This window comes from Struthio camelus, chromosome 5 (genome assembly GCF_040807025.1).
Source record: "Struthio camelus isolate bStrCam1 chromosome 5, bStrCam1.hap1, whole genome shotgun sequence".
Taxonomy (NCBI): domain Eukaryota; kingdom Metazoa; phylum Chordata; class Aves; order Struthioniformes; family Struthionidae; genus Struthio; species Struthio camelus.
The window spans coordinates 44,068,109-44,084,295 of NC_090946.1; the positions used below are offsets into that span (position 1 = coordinate 44,068,109).

General features: G+C 42.9%; 1 protein-coding gene across 5 annotated transcripts in view; it reads right to left on the minus strand.

The window, feature by feature from the left end:
- Positions 1-15,366, minus strand: part of RGS6 (regulator of G protein signaling 6) — a 304,375-nt gene extending 289,009 nt beyond the window's left edge. For all 5 annotated transcript variants that reach the window (XM_009689855.2, XM_009689852.2, XM_009689849.2 and 2 more), the window contains exon 1: positions 15,052-15,366. The gene's annotated coding sequence lies outside the window, so the exon portion shown is untranslated. The remainder of the gene's footprint in view (positions 1-15,051) is intronic.
- Positions 15,367-16,187: the final 821 nt, after the last annotated feature.

The window sequence follows — 16,187 nt, forward strand, 5'->3', positions numbered from 1 at the left end:
CCAGGCTTGAGTCCAAAGTATTAGTTTAAAAACAATAATAATAATAAGGATATGTCTCAGGGAGGACACTTGAAATTCTAAGTCAAGTGCTACTTTTTAAAATTGCCTGCCAAGAGCACATGTTTGACAAGTTACACCTTAGATTAGATGCTGTGGAGTCATGTCATAATCTTTAACAGCCTAAGAAGTGACATTGACTCTTACAGACCCTAGTATTAGAGCTGTTTGAGAAATAGAATTTCTTCTGCATTGAAAGTATTGAAATTTCCCATCTCAACATATTTTATTAAAATTTGGGACCAAAAAAAGTCAAAATATGTTCACACATAGCGATGCATTATCTACAGATACGTTCCTAAAAAACAGTTGACCTCCAACCACCTCCCTTATTCAAGAAAGAAAGAGGCTTTTCTGTTCCTTTCCACACGTTCACTTTTCACATTCCTGTAGGCTGCAGGAGACAAACTGCCCCAGTGTGTAATATACATACATTGTTTATAATTATTTGTGTAATATAGCCCCAAATCATTCTAGCTGTCAGCTGTCTCCTAAGTAGCAGAAAAGCACTAGAACCAGACAAGGGTACCACATCCCAGCTCTGTCTTCTCCCAACAGTGAAAAAGCCACTGTGACATTGCATCCTCCAAAGAAGCCAGAAGCAGCTAAGATACCTCTTTATGCAAAAGCAAGATGTAACAAATGGACCAAGGATGAATAATCCAGATTCCTTCATTACTCTCTTTTTATAAAACACATATGCACACACATGAATATGTGCACAAATGAATACACACAGATTTTGTAATTCAATAATACACTTCCAGCTCAAATCAAACAATGCATAGATCATCTTTCATAGGCATGTTCAGACCAATTTAGGCATAAAATTTTACACTTAAATGTCATCAATTAATTTTAATTAAAGTTTTTCTAAATTACTCTCTATTCCCATGTCTTTCTGGAAGCCCAAACATTGCACTGTTGTGCCAAGTAACAAGCTAAACAGGAAATGGACTAATTTCTCTATGCAAAAGGATTAGATGCAAAAAATTTAAAATAGCACAAATGGCAAAGGCATTTTAGAGCCGTAGCATTTTTGAATGATTTAAGCTAATGTGCATTTCACAACATTTCTGAGTATAACTTTTTGAAGTCAATACAAGTCAAAGCAGAGTTGAGTGTACTTCAAGTCACCTGACTCTCAACTTTACCTGTAGCATACATGATCATGTTTACCCCTAGCATATTACATCTCAGATTTTCCTTTAATGTATACATATATAGTTAACTTTTAATTGAGCAATGGCCCTTTAAAGACATTTCCAATTTCTTGTCAAAAAGCCTTCTGCAGCATTACTCAGCTGTGCTTCACACTCATTTCATTATTCACTTTGAATGTTCACATTTACAGCTTGTTTCGTCGTCATTGTGCTCCGTAAACTCACTTGATCTTTCCTGATACTTCAGGATTGCTCCCGTAGTGTATCCTGAAGCTTTTCATCTACTTCAGCACGACAAGACAGAAACATCTTGTACCACATACAAGAGTGGTTTTCACACTGCTTACGGTGACATCAAGGGAACCACAGACTACCTCCAAAGATTCACAAGAAGTAACTAGAACCTGCTATCAGAAGACAGAAATTTGGGAAAGCACCTTTAGCCTGGGCTGGGGACAAGGCCTGGCATAGGCCCGAGGTCCACCCAGGAGAGCTGGGCCCAGGGGGCTCTCGGGATTTGTCAGGGCTCTGACAGTTTCCAAAGTTGCTTTTATTTCTTTTAGACTGCTCGTTTTATTCACCAAATCCTTTCTTAGATGTTTTTCTTATTCTAGCAGGAAAAAAATAAAAAAAGACCACAGAGAAAAAATAAGAAAGCAAAAGCCTGGGCATGCTCTTGGCTCTTCAAGATGAGGAGTACAGTCCCTATGAAGCCCCGTTACATCTGTGCTTCTTAGCATATTCATAAACTGCAAGCTGAACGAAGCCAGGCACCCGGTGATGCTGGAGTGTCTCTCCGTGCTCCTGCTGCGCTAAGGACTGGGTTCAAGCCAATTCTCAGATATTCTCACTGCTAGCCCGAGGACAGCGACATTGACTGAACACTCAATGAATGCAGACTAAACGCCATTCAGGCGGCAGCAATGCTTCTAACTTAACAGCAATATCATCATACTCTCAAGGAAGTATCACTTCGTCTCTGACTGGGAGACAAATCACCAGAGGAAAGAAAGGAGAGCACAGACGTTGGGTGGCAAAGATGCAGGCTACCTGGTGTGAAGAGAAAAATAAGGCTGCTCACATATAAGCCTTTTACCACACTATGTTAATGTCTTGCAACTACACAGGTCAGAGGAGGAGCTTCAAATACTGCTTTGTCGATTAAAGGGTTCTGATATTATTTTGTGGCCAACGTAGAACTGACAACAAAAAGTGGGGGGTATTTCCAAGTAAATTCATACTTTTCATTTTGGGTTATGGTGTCATTCAATTACTCCTTTCAGGACAATTAGTATCCTCCTTCTCTCAGACTACCAACACAGCTTAAAGAAATCTGTTCTTTCGTATGATGTTCAGTTCAGTTCTTCCTATGTAACCCAAGCATAATTTCTGTGAATGCATCTGAAAAAGCGCAGGGTGTCCTTTCTAGGTTGTCCTGCCCACTTGAGTAGCAACTCAAGCAATATGATGTTATTACAGAAGACCTCAACTGACTTGCAAACTGGAATGGTTGATATATGACTGCTTTATTTAAAAGAACTTTAAATGTATTTACATATAAGATACAGAAGTCCAACTGATAGTAACTCTGGGGGGGGATCATAAAGTCCATGTTCGACAATTCACCCTGCTTTGACAAAGTAGGCTGCCAGATAACACACCTGGACATTATATGTGACCATTTTCAATATCTACCAATTGCAGCAGCTATGTTCTTTAAATATAACTGCTTTCCATGGCTTCTATGCAACAAGGAAAAAATCTGATGCTCAAATGCCCAGTACTCAAGTGGTAGCAGAATACAGTGATATATCTGACACCCAGGTTCAATAAAGATTAGATGTTAATTGATTACAGCAAGTACTGGAGAGGCAACAGCAGCAGAGGAAACAAAGCCTTGGCAGAAATTGAACTTGGCATTCATTGTACTGTTTTGGTGGATGGATTGTTTATTTTTCACATCCATATATTTTCCCATCCTCTACCATATATTTTAAAAGAGCAGAATTAAAGACAGGATGACCAAGGGAACAGATAATAGCACACGAACGATTCACTTCTACCTTACCTGTCTTCATCCAGCCAACACAGGTGATGACTCTACCAGAAATATCTTAAGCCATATGATGGTTTATGAGTAGCCAGTTAGTGGTCTCATTACAGTCCCAAGTGAACGTATGTCCTTAATTCAAATACCAACATCGAATCTGGCAACTTTCTAGACAGTCTGTTCAGGAGAGTCCCTATAGGCTATATCAGCCAGAAAGATCAAAACTTTTGCTTAGTCTTAACAATTACCCCAGTCAGAGCAGGAATCCACCCCCCTCTCCTCTAGGCTGAATTTTAAAACATTTGGCCTACTACATAGGGAAAGTGTAGGGAGGAAAGAAGGAAAAAAACCACACTGCACTACTAAGGGCAATTTTACAATATCACTCTATTTAAAGGAAAAAAGAAAATAAAGGGAAGGAAAACATAGCCTGGCATTTAAGAATCCTATAATTAACTGTTTCAAGGAATCCTATTGAAATCTATTCTTTCTATACAATTTTTTCCCCTCACTGCCAGCCCCATTTACTCAAGATGCAAGCAGAAAGTCAACCCTGGACATCACTGCACAGGTAAAAAAAAAAAAAAGAATCTGCCCTCTGAGCCTTTCTAAATAAATGTCTTGGGACGCATTAACCAGAAAAGAATCCACCTCATTCTTATGCAGCCTTTTCAGTTCTGGGGGGCTGAGAAGGGTGAAAATAAGCATTTTATTTAGATTTTAAAAATTTTAAAATACTCATGCACAGGTTCCAATTAAGAGCCTGACCAACTATTACCTCAACAGTCCTGTCAGCTGCTTACTCCTGCAGGCAGTTTACCACATTATCAGTGGCTAACACATACCAGCATGCATCTATACATCAGCAATCTAAATACAAATGTATAACTTCAAAAAAATAAATGAAACAAACGGTCCTTGAATTCCACTCTTAGGTTAAAAAGATGTTATTTTCCCATGGCTACTTTTCTGACAATAGCCACGCTTGCAGTTAAATCAAACCCCTCTGCAGCAAAAATGATGAAAATTTAAAACTATTTGCTCTAACGGTTCTCTCTCGCTCTCTATCACACACAAGGAGCAAACCATCAGTCTTCAACATTTAGTTTATGGATAAGATAGCCTATAAAGCCTTAAACTAAAAGCTCAGTAAAAATACTGAGACACAGATGAAAGAGAGGATGCATTTGACTCTTGCTTACAAGCTGTTCCACTCTTTCCTGAGAAATATAATCACACTTGACTAGACAGGCAGCTATTGACAAAATGCAATGAATCATAGCAAGTTTTATCTCCCTCTTATCTGATCAGAGATCCTCAAACTGCTCCCCAAAAACAGAAGTGGCAAAGCAATATAGATCCCATATGTTAAAAAAGGATCAGTAAACTCCTTTAACTGGAACGGCCAATATTAAAAAAAAAAGCTTCAAAAAGCAAATAAGTTTGTGCACAGTTCACCTCTTCACAATTTCTCATACTGGAGTTTAATAACAAAAGTTCAAAGACAACATCCTTGACATTTTCATGCATTAAATACGTTATGCATGAAAATGCATAAATACATATTTAATCTCTGCATATATGCAAATTCAGTCAAATAGCTAAGCAGTATATTAATAGCTTTCCATTATTGTTCTAAAACAGCTTGACTACTGTAAGAAAAGCCTACTGTAAACAAGACTACTGTAAGAATGCTATTTCCAAGGCACTCGGAACCCTGTATGCTTCATAGAAATTCTCTCACCTAAGACTCATTATAAACTGGGCTCCGGAGGTAACAGACAAGAGAAAAAATGCAAAGTTAAGCGGTATTTTCAAAATTTCTCCTAAGTTTAACAAACTAATATGACGTGATATTTGGACTCGTATCTTGTATTTTAGTAAATAATTTGTAAAATGAATAACCAAAATTGAAAGTGCTGAGCATTTCTAGCATGTTCGAGTTAAAATGAGAAAGTTTACCTGAGTAATAAGCACAAATTTAATCCCAGAAAACAGAATCTACTACATGAATCCCCATGTAAATATCAGTCAGCACTGCCTGACTGAAATACAATTTTGGGTAATAATAAATGGAAATACCTTTGCCCTATATAATTAATATATTTCAAGAGTAGCTTAGCATTGACATGTAGTGCTAATGTCAGAACATGAAAGATTTGCAGCTTTAGCACACAATCTTAGAGTGAAAAAATAGTTTCATGGTATTAATGTTTAGCTAGCTTCATTCTAATTAGTAAAATACATCTACACTACGTGACTTTTCGTACGCCTGAGAAACCATATAACTGCATGCCTTGCTGAACTGATAAATTATCTAATAGGAAAAATCCTCACCTGGTTTGCTAGAATATTTAGATCCAGTATATCATGTTATTAAAATGACAGGTGGGAATAGACAGGAACAAATAATCAGTTAATTTTAATTCAATTAGTCACCATTAATATTAAATTGATAGTTCACATCCACTACCAAACTCTCCCTAGAATTGCACTGGGAAGAAAGAAACCTGTACCTTTCCACCCTCTTCTGGGTAACTACTACTTTTTTAAACTAGGACCTAGGCATGCCAAGCAGCATGCGTATACTAGAGTTCAACATACAGCATATTGTAAAAGTTATCCCTTGAACCAAAGCAAACATGCCAAGCAGAGGATGCTCAGGCCTGACCTGGGCTACGCAGTCTGGTTTTAACTGGTGTGGTACAGCGGGAACATCACTGAATTCCTCTACTCTGCTTTCAAAAATAGTTTTCTAAATCCGTATGAGTACTGAAATGACTTCCTAAACAGGAACCAAATATGAAGCGATACAACTGCTGAATAAGAGAAGAGCCTGAAACACTGGCGTGGAGGTAAGAACTCTGCCATCTCATCCAGTAACCCACGGGCAAGGAGCGGAAAATGCTGGGCGTTAACGCTCCGCATTGCTGACCACTGACTCTGCAACACAAGATCCTGCAAGCACATTCCCCTCCTGAAGCAGGTGTTCAGGAGGATGTAAGTGCTAGTGAAAGAGAGACTGGGGACCCCCGCGTAGGGAGCCACATCACACCTAGCAGTGACAGGTCTCACGGAGCTCCACTGCTACAGGAAAGTGAGTTTATCTCTGATCAGTGAAGTCTGGTTCCTGAAGCATATAAAAACCCTTCCAGTGACTGTTTTGGTCGTCAAGCTACAACTGAAAGAAGTTACTCTGAAAACACTTTCCCAGTGGAAGATCATCCCTGGACGATCAAGCCCCTCCTTGCAACTTGCATGTGCTGAACGCTGCTGTACTGTCAACATAATCAGTCTGCTGCTGTTTATAAGGAACAAAGTATAAACATTTCCCGCAAGTGCACTTAATATTAGATTATTTGCCAAATGACTTCCCCTTCGTTTATGAGAAAGAGGTTTCATTTTATGCTAGGAAAATTCATTGATTCTTGAGGAATCCATTCCTTCTCTTTCTGATGTACCAGCTCACAGGGAGCTTCACAATAAAGTACTGGCAGTTCAGCACTTTTGTGGCCATGCCACGGAGCAGGAGGAAAGAAAAGTGCATGTCTAGGCATGGAAATGGCAGAGACTCTTTTACCTCATCATGCCAGAGTAGGAAGAAAGGACCTAGGTTCTGGGCCACTTCCTTTTCGGTCTCTTAAGGATACTGATGGATTCTGATGGAGACTGGAATGTTCAGTTTCTACTATCCTTACACACTTTTCCTCAAGGCAGAATCTCCTTACATACATGTAATTTTTAAGTGCATCCTGTGAAAAGCTAGCCTCAAGACATCTTGCTGTGTTCCTAAGGGTATGTCCACATTTCCATACAGCATTGGGCAGGGGGCAAGCTCTGAGCTCCTGGTCGTCCACACTGCTTAGTTTTTAGCTCACTTGCTGGCTCTCCTCTGGAGAGCTCCAGCTGTCCATCTCCAAATTGGTATCTGGGCAAAGGTCTGGGGACACAGCTCTCTCCTATGATCACCCCCAAGAGTCTGTATGGATAAGCCTACCCAAGATTTGGCTCCCTGTATCTTATCTATTTGTCCATTAGTCTCCCAATAGGTTCTGCAACCTCAAACACTCTCACACTGTGTCCCAAGTCATGCGATGCATAATCTCACCATTTGGGTGGGATGCAAAACATTGTCACATTTTTTAAACGCTGTAATTGGAAAAACACGCATAATGATCATTATATCTTCAGGCCATAGAGGTACCATGCGGTACCCAGAGGAAATCCCCAGGCAAGCATATGCAGTATGGACACGGACATCTATTTCAGAGTGAGCAAGCCCTGGGACATGAGGTGATCCAAGCCACGTGACTTCCCACATATAGACATAGCCTATAAGTTTAAATTCAGTCTTCCACGTAATGGTAATGTGAGCAGCTGGTTTCTTCCTCTTCTCCAAACACCAGCTGTTCCAAATTACATACGTGCTTCATTACAAGAAGGAAAATTCAATGTGCGGTGGTCTGAACGGAACACTGCTAACCAGGAAGCCCCAAGGTCTCATACTACCTCCAAAATGGATCTACTCTGTAGTCTAGAGCTCTTTTTCCTCTACATCTGTGATAAAATGGTGGTACTCACCCTGTCACTTAACTGTATAATGAATGACACTAGCAGTAAGTTTTAAGGATGTTGGAACTGGAACAACAGTTCCAGTTGTTCCAGCAATGTTATCCTCAGGTGACCTGTCTCAGTTACCTGTGAGAAGATCACATTGCTCCTTGATTAGTCATCAGAGATGATGGACCTTCCCCAGGAAGCCACACCCAATTTTGATTCTACACCTGTACAGCATTTTGAAATCTGCAATTATTTTTTAGAATGGTGAAAACATTCTCTACAGCCATATATTACATTCCATAAATCAAGGGGTTGAAAACAAGCTAAAGTAACTGTCCCAGCATCCCAGCTGACTAGATTCCAAGATGCCTGAAACCTAACTAGTAAGCCTTACATTCTTTTTTTTTTTTTTTTTAAAAAAGAGGAAAATGCACTACCTGCTTTCTTTTCTGTCCACCTAAGGTGCGCTAGAAGCATTGCTGACTTAAAAAGAAGACTTTTCCCACTTTCAGAGTTTTCAATCTATTATTTGACAGCAGCTAAACAAGGACAGCAAGCCAATCAAAAGAAAAAAGGAACGGGGATGGATGGAGGTGAATATCGATACGCAAAGTGCTTATTAACAAGGCAGATTTTTCCCTTTATGAAATCAATTTTTAGAATGGGCATTTATGTACCAAATTTACTTTTGGTGTAATGGGCCAGAATGATGATATACCAAGGAAGAAATTGGCTGCAATATATCCAACCATCTTCCCGAGAATTCAGAACAAACAGCAAGAGCTCTTGGCAAGACTCTGTGCCAATAGACCATTACCAGACTAAAGAGAATGTAATAGCAAAGATATGCTGAATGTTTGACTGAAATAAATAACAGCGCTATCTGAATTCAGAAATGCAAAGAGATAGATATAACCCTACCTTAAACTTCATCTGAACTGGCAATCCCTAATTATTGCAGTATTTTTGAAGTGCTATCTGTCTGCAAGGGGCAGCTGCAAAGGAAAGAGCTGAAGTTGTATTTTACTGTTTTGCAACAATGCCAACTTACTGGCCAAAATCATTCCCTGTGGGAAATCAAATGAGTAACTGCACTGATGATATACAGCCTGAGGGCTGAGTTCTAATCCTTTCTCAAATATAAACCCCCTCTTTGAAAAGCTATCTTTCTTGGATTAGTCAAGCTGTTTTAAGAGCATCCTGCTCAGGAAGTTTTTCCATCAAAAAAAAAGATGGAATTTTCCTTTTCTGTGAGTGTGCCTCATACTTTGTGCACCATGAAAAATATTAATTGTAAATGTAGCAAGCTACTTCTGATGGATGGACTACATCTTCTATTTTACACTAAAACTAGTAACTTAAGAACCACTGAAGAAAATTGATATAAAAAAAGAGAGAGAGAGAGAGAGAGAGAGAGAAGGCACAAACTAACAGATGCTCTAATATGAGCTGACAAGAAGATCAAAATATTAAAATAAGAAAATATAGGTTCCAGTACCTGTTAGATTCCAAATTTAGAATTACTCTGCATAAACTCCCTGTGCCAAAGGGAGCTTGCTAAATTTCCTTCAAGTAATCTAATGCAAGCTGATATAACAACCAATCCACCACTGCGCTGAGCACTGACTGCACCTTCTCATTTAAAAAAAAAAAAAAAAAAAAAACCCACACCACACACACACAAAGCGCTTAGCGTTCTTGCTGTTTGTTCATTCTCAAAAGGATGGAAAACTGCAAGTGCCTTGTAATCAAATAACATGGGAAATTTACTACCCAAATTTGGGACCTAGTAATACCTCTGGTGCAAATGAGCACAGCTGGTGGCATTCCACCTACTTCAAGGACATTATACAATAATGTATGATTTTACTGACCTGTTGTTTATTTCAGCAACTTAAAGCTTTTACAGATGCAAATTAAAGGCAAATCACTTCAGTGAATACAATTTCAAAAGCATCTAAGCCACTTCTGAATTAGCTCACTCAAGTTCACACACCCACACAGTTCAGCGCACTCCACAAAACCCACTGCGGTGGTTAGGCTATGCTGAACTCTACAACACCACAGCTAGAATACTTTAAATACCAATATATACTATGTACATTATAAATACTACTATATTTTACTACTACTGCTGCTACTATACTATAAATATTCCTATAAAGACAATTCCTTTATTCAAGATAGTATGTGTCTATGCCAGACTGCAGTTACACTAGTGAAGGCATAATCTATAACTAATTGCTCATCTGTGGCGGAGGCAAATATTATTTTCTTTTACAAAACATTAAACTAAATCACAAGGAAATTAAATGCCTTCCCCACACTTGCATAATGGATGACAGAACAATAAATTGAATGTATAAAGCCTGACTATCAAACCATTAGTTATTATTTGCTCAACACACATATCCCCATAGCATAGTAGGTCTACATTAATCAATCTGAGGAGCTTATAACCACCCTGTGAACCTCTCATCACTGATGCCAGGCTCTATAAGTACAATGAGAAAGAAGAAATGTCATCCCAAATCACTTATTTGTAATTCCCTTCAATTGAGGATTCCTGGCAAAAATATAGCACACATTCCTCTTCACTGCCTAAATACTTCAAGGTCCCCACCACTCACAGACAGGCTAAGTGAAGTAGCTGAGTCGTATTTTCCTGCTGCTGAGTGAAGGATCAGATAGTTGTTTCCAACATGACAATGCAAAGCTCCTGGGACATCAACACGTCAGAACCTTATTGCTCACTGAACTTTCAATCTACCTCTCTCTCCACATCCCTTACCACCAACACAGACATTTAAAAAAATAGCAATGGATCTGATGCAGCGCAAGCGGGTAGCAGCAGTCTCTCCCTACTCCACAGTCTTTCTAAGCTTGTCAACCAACGAGAAAAATATGAATTAGCTCCTCTTTCCTGCTCCTTTTCATAAAGCACAACAGTAGAAATCAGTTCATTCCCCAGTCACCATAATACGCTATTGATCCAGCTAGAAACAGTAACTGAAATAATGGAAAACACTCTTTTCATGTTAAATTTATATAGATTAAGAAATCACCGTGGATTCCCTAATATTAGTATTCTTCAAAAACTTAAAAAGTAGCTATGTCATTGAAAGAAAATGGTAATCAAAAGCAGTCTAGAACTCGCCACGATACATCTCTTATTACCTTTTCAAGGGTATAAAGATATGCCAAATTTTTCAAAGCCCTTCAGACTGTATGCACTCTAGTCACCTCAAAACCCCTGTAACATGACCACCTCAAGGACACAACTTAGCTCTACTTTAACAGTACACAGGGTCACTGCACAGAAGGCTAAGAGATGAAGAGCAGAAGCAGAAATTCACAGAAGAAACATCAGAGTAAACATAACTCAGCTTGGAATATGAAGGCAGATGATCAACTACACTTGAGTGCTCAAAGATGCAAAAAGGAGTTCTGTAGCCCCAGGAAGTCAGATCTGTAACTCCATGGGAACTGAGTGACCAACTTGTCAAGATGCTTCTGAAAACCCAAGAAGGTGCCTGCCATCACCTCTAGGCACCTAAATGCTTCTGAAATGTGCTTGGCCAGCATCTCTCTTCTTCTGGTCAGCTTTCCTCTGTTAAGCAGAAAAAGCAGCAAGTGTTCAGCAAAAGTATTACTGCATCTTCAGTGACAACATGTGGCCACGATATCTAGCTTATATTTCACGCGGTACTTCAAATGGCACAGTACTTTCTTATGCAGTGCTACGGACAGCAGTTCAAAGACTGGCATGAAGAAGCAACACCTTTCCAAATCATCAACAAAATATTCTTCTAGTGCCCCTTTCCTTTGTAATTAGGAAATTGTGGTACGAATTTTCACAAATAATAATGCAATCAGAAACAAGCTGAGAAAAGTCCCATGAGAACCAGGATTATTTCAGTTCTGAAAACCAGATGGACTGTTTGTACGCTAGAACAGTCCAGAGCTGCGCAGGGAAGTTGATCCGTTTGTTCATTCGATTCCCCCCGCCCAAGTCTGTTTGCAGAAATGCAACTGAAGAGTCTTGGGTGGTGAGCACACAGAATCAGATAACTGATCATTCAGGAGAAACTGCAGATTTGTAACATCGGGCACGGGAGAAAGAGCTCCCCCTCACTCTGCTGCCACTGATGGCTCACTGGTTTGTTAAGTGCTATTTTTGTTGCACGTACAAGTGTTAGGGTTTGATGTTGATTTCTGAGTTCAGCTATCAAGGCTGCCCCAAGCCAGAGCCTCCAGGTTAGTTAGCCCTCATTCCTGAAAAGCCAGAGACTCACGTTGTTACACATTGTATCAGGGACAGCAAAAAAATAATCGTGAGGTGACACCCTTGTGTCCGTCCCATTAGGAAGACCGAGCCATGACATTGCAAGATTCAGAAGTTTCACCATAGACAAACACAGCATCCTTACATACAGCATCAGGAAGACACACTGAAGCTATTTTGTCTTCCTGCTTCTCCACTTACAGCAGGATCTTTTCTTTTTCTGCCATCTGCTAGCTTACTGCAGTCTGCTGGGACAGTACTGCCCTCTCCTTTTCTCCCCTTCTCGGCTGCTGGAAGGGACAATGACAGATACTGGCATTTCCAACCCATTCACTCAATTTTCCTTTTGTCATACCTGTGGGATCGACCAGAAATATAAGCTAGAAACATCTTGTAAGGAATTAGCAAGAATATAATCACTGCTTTAAGAAGATGCACATTTTCTCCCTATCCTCAGGTGTTATTTTAATTAAAACAGGTATCTGCACTACCACCACCACAGGAACAGTCAGACAGAAACTGGGGACAAGTAGTGTCAACAGTGACTACATGCAACTTATCATGCCTTTTATGGCAGTAAGAGGAAGCCAGAAAAATTTCTCAAGTGAGCTGAACAGCACCTTTTAAGCTCCTATTATTGAGAAACCTCAGTGTGAGATGTGCAGCAAATAGCTATTTCTCTTTCAGTTGTTTCTGATCACTACTACAGTTCAAAATGGAAAAATAAAGGCTATTTAAATTCCACCACACTTGTAGCTATTAGGGAAAGAAACTGGAATGTTTGTCATTAATTATTCTATTAGTCAGGTCATCAGAAAAAGCAACAGCTCAACTAAAAGTAGTCAATATTGGCAGAGTCTAAATAGTTTCCTCAGCATTTAACACAGACATTCAGGCAGTGAACACTATTATTCTGTGCTTGTAACCATATGCCCCCGAGTCCATAACTGCTCTTCAACATCTGACCTCTTTTTGAAGCAGATTTACAAGGAAGTACAGTGAAAGTGTTCAGTCTGCTGGTGAGAAAGTATCATGAATCATCGCTACAGAGCCAATAATTGCTAGTTCTTCAGATCTGCAAGATTACAATAAATCTGACATTCAATAAAAATATGAAAGAAATGGATGAAGGAAAATATACACAGCCTTTCACTTCAAAATGAAACCAAACCAACCTTAGAGAATATTTAAGATGGTATCAAACGCATTAAACCTCCAAAGCTTTGAATTACAGTTAACCTCTTTTGCTCTGTTGTTTAATGAGCGATCACAAATAACACTGCATCTTTACAAAGTGCTTTTCACACTCGCGGCTCTCAAAGTACCCCCCACAGAAGCACACAAACAAGGAAAACGCAGCTTCTTTTGGGGTGGTAAGCCACCAATACATAGCATAACATGCCAACACGGGAAGGGGAGTTTTACAATATGGTTTTATTTACAAGAGACAGATTTCCCTGCTCTCTCATCCCTACACACTGGCAGTTAGCATAATAAACAAAAGCAACCAAGAGCAATTATGCATATCTACAACCCTTAATTTCAGGAAAGCTTTGGGAAACATTACACAGCTCTGTAGCATGTGGGCTGTGAGTGGGATGCAACTCTGGCAAGCCCTTTCAGGCTCAGATCAAGCAAGCCCTGACTTACCAGGCTGTCCCTGTCCCAGCGGCCCTCAGCGAGCGCTGCTTCGAGCAGGGAGATCAGCGCCGTGCTGAGACCAGCAAGCTCAGAGCCACACACCATACTGAGCTCTTTGGAGCAGCAGCCCTGACTACTCCTATGTCTGCACGGCGCAAGGAGCCACGTATTAGCTATACAAAGTCCTGTATTTTCCTCAGAAAAAACACATGAAGCTTTTTGCTGGCTCTGCAACCTATTCCTCTATTTTATGCTATCACAGTAAGTTACTAAGGCGATGCTTTTAGTGTCACAGAGGATTAAGGCTCTAGGAGAAGAGTGCCTAGCAGCTTCCCTCTTAAACACCGATCTGTCCTCATGCAAATCCACTCTGCAGGAGAATGGAAGTGTATTATTTGCCATACGCTACCGAGGCGAAACAGTTTCCAAGAAGTTTTCCCACGGGGCAGCAGCTCCCTTCCCCAAAAACCTTACCCCAGTGCTTGTTCCCAACTCCCCGAGCGCCCCCGGCCCTCCTCAGCGAGGCCCGGCCCCGAGCGCCCTGCACTCGGACACGTCGCCGTGCCCTGCGCGCCCGGGGCCGCCTGCGCGCACCCAGCCGCGGCGCGCCCGGCTCCCTGCGCACCGCAGCCACAGCATCCCCTGGCCAGACGGCGTCCCGCCCCGCGCTGCCTTGCCAGAGCCCAGGCACCTCCGCGCCGCCCGCCTCGGCTCGCCCTGCCCCGGGGCCGCTTGCCCCCCGGCAAGAGAGCCGAACTTCAGCCGCGCTGCCCTGCGCGGGGGCCGGAGAGGCTTCCCCCAGCCGCGCTCAGCAAGGCAAGGGCAGCGCCCCGCCGCACAACTTCACACACGCACACCCCGCCTGCACCTGTCCGCCGCCGTTTGCGCCGCAGCAAACTCCTCCTCGGAGCCCCGCAGCAAGTCCGCCCGCCCCAGGCCGGGGGGCAGCCCACAGCCCCGCGGGCTGCCCGCGCCTCCGCCGCGCCGGGGCCGGGCGCAGCGCGCCGCTCTCTGCCGCCGCTGCGCGGGGCTCCGCGCGCGCCGCCGCGCCGGGGCAGCGGGCCGGGCCGGGCCGGGGCAGCGGCGCGGAGCGGCGCGGCGGCCTCTGCGGGCCCCAGGCGGCCCCCCGCGGGGTGCCGGGGCGCTGCCCCGCCCGTGGGGCAGAGCCGAGCGCCGGGTCTCGCGGCAACCCCTTTACAAAATAAATGAAGATAACCGGGCTGGGGGGAGGCGATTTAGAACAACACCTGCCCCTGAGCTCCCCGAAAAACCTGCGTGCAGCCAACTCCAATTACCTTAGCAACCACCGGACTGCTGAATTCCCCCTTCTGCCTCTTAATTTCTCCTCAGAGACAGGGAAGAGCCTGGATCATGGTAGAGCAGGAGGGGGAACAACGCATGAGAGGGACTCCCAGTTTCCCGAGGGCTCCTTCCTCCGCGCCTCTTCCGAAATTTCTTGTTCTCCTCAGCGCCCCTCAGGCTGCAGCAGGGACCGAGGCGCAGTCAGCGAAGACGGGAGGGACGAAGCTGCTGCCAGAGAGCCGCCGCTCTCCCTCCTCTTCCTCCTTTCCCCCCTCTCCCTCCGCCCGCTCCCGGCGCGCTCCCCGCCCGGACAGCGGCCGCCCCAGCCCGGCCCGGCCCGGCTCAGCCCAGGCGGTGGCCCCGCCCCGGCCGGCCCGGCCCAGCCCAGCCCAGCCCGGGGGGGCGGCCCTGGGCCGACCCGGGGTAAGCGCTTCACCCCGGTCGCTGAAGCCTCCCCAAGTCATCCCCTGCCGCTTACACGGGGAAATGCCCTCCCCCTCGGCAGCTACGAGGCCGGCCGGCGATTTCGGGCACCTCGAAGGAGAGGCAAGGAGCCTCCTTGGCCTTCCGTGGGCCAAATATTAGAAGAAACACGTGCCATGTAGCCTTAGGTCGATTAAGATAAATTAACAGATCATCTCCAGTTACTCTGGCTAACTTAAAGTAGACTGTGTTAAGGCAATAAAAGCAGAGCTCTGCACCCTTTTTGTTTTTGAACCTGCGTTCATGCAGAGGCGCCCACCCGCAGGCACCCAAGCGCTACTGAAATTTAGTCACTGATGTAAGTTAGGGAAGATTGCTATCTAGGAGGTAATCTTTGTGTTGGTGTGTCTTTAGTGTGGAAGTACCTATCTTCTTCTACGTTTATTTTTATTTTCCTGCTCTATTCCTGCACAACCATCCTTTGCTACCTTCCATGACACCGGTAGTATATGATTTTGCCTTATCATATCTGTCTTGGACTATTACTTATTTACATGTTGTATTGTGTGATTAAAGCGTTAGATAAAATTCATCCATCAGTAACCATGAAAGCCTTCTCTCTCTGGATCATTCATGTTCCTTGAACATTCATGATTTCCAGCTAAAGCCCAGGGTCCAGGAGACCAGGATTCTGCACACCATTATC